The following is a 6000-nucleotide window of genomic DNA, read 5'->3' on the forward strand; positions in this document are numbered from 1 at the left end:
TTGTTTTGTATATCTTTATTACTCTTTAAATACTATAATCTGCTTTGGAAATATGAAACTTGTTCACAAATCATAGCATAGCTTTCTTGTCATACCTTTGACATCAATGACAATATTTCATCATTAACTATCTTGATTCTTGAATTATGTGCACACCTTGTGATTCTAGGTTACCACACTAATCATCTATGGCCTTTTCCTTCTTTTCCTCTCGTGCCTTTTCATCTATGGCCTTTTCTTTCTTTTCCGTATGGTCACCATCCTACCTATTCTATGGCCTCAGCCTAGATACCGTACAGCCACCTCTATACCTCCTGTACGGCCTCAACCTAGATATCCTGTGGCCAATTTAGTTACACTGTACAGCCAGTCTGCACCGTATGGCCAATACCAATTGTCATGTACGACCTTCTCACACTCCTTACCCTCTATATACCACGCCTTCCGGCCACTAGACAGGAACGACTACAATAAAAGTTTGTCTTTTGCAGGATTGGAACATTACAATGGTATCAAACTAGTGGTTCTACAAACTCGTGGAAGTGAATGCAAGTTTATACTCGAAAGAGAAGGCGAAATAACCTTATTGGTAGAATAGCAGATTATCTAGATCCTATAGCAGAACTCATGAATCTTTTAAGAGAGCTTAGCAAACACGAAATGCAAATCAACGAAACCCAAAGGTTGATGCAAGAAACACTACAAAAATTATCCAAGGGAAAGACAATATGAGAACAAAATGAGCATAGCGACAACTGGGTTTCAGGAAGGGAAAATTTTCAACCCTCTCGCTCTCAACCCTCGATACCCATCTTCCTTCCAAGGAGGAAAGCACCACACAAAGAAAGAGAGCCCACCTTTCAAGGAATGCAAGAAAAACTTCAAAAAGATTGGAGGAATGCAAATATAAAATGTGCTATATCTTACAGAGACTGATGTAGGAGCATCCAATGGTGTAAGGGCAATCCTATATCACCCAAAAAATGCTTAGTGTTAGTTTCTATTTAATGTGTTTTCGTTTCTGGATACCCATTTAGGTCAAATAAAGGTTCCAACTCTCATAGTTCCACTATTGGTTTTCCCAAGTTAGCAGTTTTGAGCACCTTGGGATATGTGCTAATACAAAAAATAGGATATTTTGTAATTGAGCCATAATTATGATGAGTTAGAGGGTGTAAGTTGGAGGGATGATTATAATTGTAATTTAAAGCACTCTAGAAAAAAATTCAAGTCAAAAGGTCTTATGGTTTGAAAGTTATTACAGTTTTAAGTTGCCTAGAGACCTCCTAAGAGCACTTCAAAGGCGGATTTTAGGCACTAAATGATCTCGTACGGGCCCAAAAATTGGGGAACAAGAAAAGATGATCCATAGGCCTATAGAATGCTTGGAGAAGTTTTCAAAAATGTAAATTGTTCGTCAATCGGAGTCACAGATCAAAAGTTATGTCTCCCGAAAGTTGGACTACCATTTCTAGATTCCTCTAATTTTACACCGATTTTTGACGTGATTTCTAGAACCTTCTATTTTGGCAGTGGATATGAAATGGCATATTCTAAAATGTATTCCTAACCCTAAACCTAGTTGGGGTTTATTTAAGAACATTTATGGCATTGTAAAGGCAATTTTTGATGGAGTTTGGGAGACGGTACTGTAAGGAGGATTTTTCTCCAAAATCAAACCATTGTAAGCCTATAGGGCATTTTTCTTTGAGTCTATTTTCATTGTACTGAACGTAATAGCATATCACTTCTGATAATAAAATTTCCCTTTTCCTGTTGCATTCATTTTGGGTTGTGGTTTGTGCCCTCATCAAGTGGTATCAGAGTAAGTTTTCTTGAGTGTATAGACAAAGCGCCGACTGTGAGGCAGTTTGCACCAGGACTGTGTTGTTGTGGGTTTGATATAAGAAGATGCCTCCATGAAGGGAGCGTGGTGCAAGGGTAGGAGTTGTTACTCCTAAGGTTATAGCCCTCCAGAGACAAGTTCAGGCATTGCAGGAGGAGACCCACAGAGGGATGAATGTTGCCATAGGCGATGAAAGTGAGGAAGAAAATGAAGAAGAAGAAAATATTGAGCAGGAAGGGGAAGGAGAGGATGAAGTCCTAAACCAAGCAGAGGAGAAGCTTGTTAGGACCATTGCCAAGCTTGGAAAAAGACCTAAAATTGACATCGGCATGTTTTCGAAAAATCCAAACCCGGATGAGTTGATCGACTAGATCAATCAACTGGAGGAATATTTAAGCCAAAATGAAACGCCACGCCAAAATCTAGTGCAAAGAGATTCAATTAGAAACAAATAGAAGAGGAAAGGAGAAAATCACAAGATGGGATTGCATGTGGACAAACTAAAGAAGCAGTTCATTCCTATTGATTACGAGCTTGATTTGTTCAAGAAGATGCAAGGGTTAAAGCAAGTGGGAAAATTTGACCTTGAATATGCAGAGGAATTTTATTGAGTTCTTATTAGGATGGGGCATGCCGAAGCAAACAAGGAGAAGGTTGCCCGTTACTAGTTTGCCTTGCGAGTTAAGGAGAAGCTGAACAAAAAATTTGATGGAAGGAAAAGAGGGCACAGTCAAGGAAGAAGGGGCGATGGCAGGTCATTTGGAGGCCGAAATGAGAACAAGCAGAAAAATGAGGATGTGGGTACTAGCCAAAACCAAAGGAACAAGGATTTCAACCACTCCTGTGATCAAAACTTTGGAGATAAGAGAGGAAGAGGTAGAGGACTTTGACAAGGTTCAGGAAGAGGATGCTTCTGTAGTACCTGTTTCCATTGCAATGAAGAAGGTCATCGTGCCTTCGAATGCCCTCAATGCCAAGGACAGATAGGAGAGTTGATGGTCAAGCAAGGTTGAGACTGAACCTAGACAAAAGAGGAGCTTGTTTCGTACTAGGTGCAAGTGTGAGGGTAAATGTTGTGATATAATTGTTGATGGTGGAAGCATTGAGATGGTCTCAAAGTTGAAGCTTAAAAGGAAGAAATACCCTCAACCCTATCAGATTGTTTGGGTGGAGGATGATCATAAGGTCCTGGTTAATGAGCAATGTTTGGTAGAGTTTAAGATTGGGAGTTACCATGATGAGGTTCTCTGTGACATCATTCAAATGGATGTCTATCATTTATTATTGGGACGTTCGTGGCAGTTTGATAGGCGTGCCTTACATTATGGTCATGCAAATACATACTCTCTAATAAAGGATGGAGTTTGCCACAAATTGAAGCCTTTGATAAAGGAGGGAGAAAAGGTATGCAGTAGTCCTAGGGTATGTCTTGTTGATGGAAGAAAATTTCTAGATGGCATGACACATCAATGTATATGTTATGCTTTGATTCCTAGAAAAGATAAGGAAGGTAGTAGTGAAGTTCCACTTAAAGTTTTAGCTCTACTGAGTATGGAGATGTCATCTTTCATAATGTTCTAGAAGGGTTGCCACCAGTAAGGCAAATCAGTCATCAAATAGATTTAGTCCGTGGAGCTAGTTTGCCTAACAAGGCTGCTCATAGGATGATTCCTACTGAGACTAAGGAGCTAAATAGACAAGTTCAAGAGCTATTGAGGAAAGGTTTTATTCGAGAGAGCCTAAGTCCACGTGCAATACCTGCAGTTCTGGCACAAAAGAAGGATGGAGAGTGAAGAACGTGTACAGATTCTCGGGCTATAAATAGAATAACCATCAAGTACCGGTTTCCTTTGCCAAGAATGGATGATCTTATGGATTGTTTGAGTGGAGCTCAGTGCTTCACAAAGATAGATCTCAAGAGTGGCTATCACCAGATACAGATATGAGAAGCAGATGAGTGGAAGACTGCATTCAAGAGCAAGGAGGGTCTATATGAGTGGTTAGTCATGCCGTTTGGATTGAACAATGCACCAAGCACCTTCATGCGGCTTATGAATGAGGTACTAAAGAAATTTTTGAGAAAATTTGTTATTGTCTATCTGGATGATATTTTGATTTTCAGTAAATCATTGGATGAACATTTATTGCACATTCATATTGTACTTGAAAGGTTGAGGGAAGAGAAACTGTTGATTAATCTATTTGGGGTTTGTTGTATCAGCTGAAGGTCTCAAATGGACCCAGAGAAGGTGAAGGTCATCTTGGAATGGCCTACTCCAAGGTAAATTGAATCGGAGACATTTGAAATGGGTAGAGTTCATACAAAGCTATATATTTATTGAAACATAGAAGTGGAACATCTAATAGGGTTGCGGATGCATTAAGTAGGAGACAATTGTTGCTGACAATAATGTAGGTTGAAGTGGTTGGGTTTCATGAACTCAAGAATCTGTACCCTGAGGATCTTGATTTTGCAAAGGCATGGAAGGCTTGTAAAGAACCTGTTACTCTAGACAGGATCAGGTGGCTAGATTACTTGATTCAGGATGGTATGTTGTTCTATGAGGGAGAACTTGATCAAGGAGAAACACAGACAAGGGATGGTAGGACATTTTGGTCGCAATAAGACCATTGCCATTATCAGAGAACATTTTATTTCTGACCTCAATTGTCACAGTATGTCAAGAAGTTTGTGCAGAGTTGTCCAGTATGTCAAGCAGCCAAAGGATTTAGTCACAATACTGGACTCTATCAGCCATTGCCTGTTCCATCAAAGCCTTGGGAGGACATAAGTATGGATTTTGTTCTTGGATTGCCAAGGACACAAAGGGGTAATGACTCAATATTTGTGGTGGTTGATAGGTTTTCCAAGATGGCGCATTTCATTCCATTCCACAAGACTCATGATGCAATCCATATTGCAAATTTTCTTTTTAGAGAGGTGGTGAGGCTACATAGTCCCCCAAAAAGTATTATTTCTGACAGAGATACTAAATTTGTTGGGTATTTCAGGAGGACTTTTTGGAAGAAGTTGACGACAAAATTGAAGGTCAATTCTACACATCATCTGCAGACTGATGGACAAACAAAAGTAGTGAATAGGAGTTTCAACAATTTGCTGAGGTGTTTAGTAGGAGATAAGCCTAAGAGATGGGATTTGATTCTACAACAAGTATAATTTTCTTACAACAATTCTGTAAATAGGAGTACTGGTAGATCACCATTCCAAATTTTGTATGGGAGTAGTTCAAGTTCTGCACCAGAGCTGAGGAAGATGGAGCAAGGGGAGAGGACAAGTGCTGAGGTAGAAGAATTTTTTAAACATATCAAGAACCTACATGAGGAGGTACATGCACATATTACCAAGATGAACCAACAGTATAAGGCTAGGGCAGATCAAAAGAGGAGACATAAGGAGTTCCAAGTTGGGGATTTGGTTATGGTATACTCAAAGAAGGAACAATTTCTAGTGGCACCTACAACAAGCTGAAGATGAAGAAATTTGGCCCCTGCAAAAATTTGAAGAAACATGATTCAGGAAACACATATGAGGTGGAGTAGCCAGATGGGATTCACATTTCTCCTATTTTTAATATTGCAGACTTAGCAGAATATCATGATGATGGTGCAAATGAGGAGTTGATGCTGAAGCCATGTCCAATTCCTCCTAAGAAGGAAGAGATAGAAGAAATTTTGGATAGTCATGTGGAAATAGGCAGTATGAAGAATACTTGGTGAAGCGGAAAGGACAACCAGTAGAAGATTCAACTTGAATATCCGCAATGGAGGTTGCGCATTTGGGTTTTCCTCTACTAGCTATAAAGTGACAAGGTCACTTTTCAATCTACCCTCGGTGTTTGATGCAGGAGCATCCAGTGGTGTAAGGGCAATCCTGTATCACCCATAAATATGCTTAGTGTTAGTTTTTGTTTAATGTGTTTTCATTTCTGGATACCCATTTGGGTCAAATAAAGGTTCCAACTCTCATAGTTCTACTATTGGTTTTCTAGGTTAAGTTTTTGAGCACCTTGGGATACATGTCAATGTAGAAAATAGGTTATTTTGTAATCATGCCAAAATTATGATGAGTTAAAGGGTGTAAGTTGGAGGGATGATTATAATTGTAATTTAAAGCACTCCAGAAAAAGAATTAG

The sequence above is a fragment of the Cupressus sempervirens genome, chromosome 4 (assembly GCF_028749045.1).
Source record: "Cupressus sempervirens isolate cs-2001-9-10 chromosome 4, ASM2874904v1, whole genome shotgun sequence".
Taxonomy (NCBI): domain Eukaryota; kingdom Viridiplantae; phylum Streptophyta; class Pinopsida; order Cupressales; family Cupressaceae; genus Cupressus; species Cupressus sempervirens.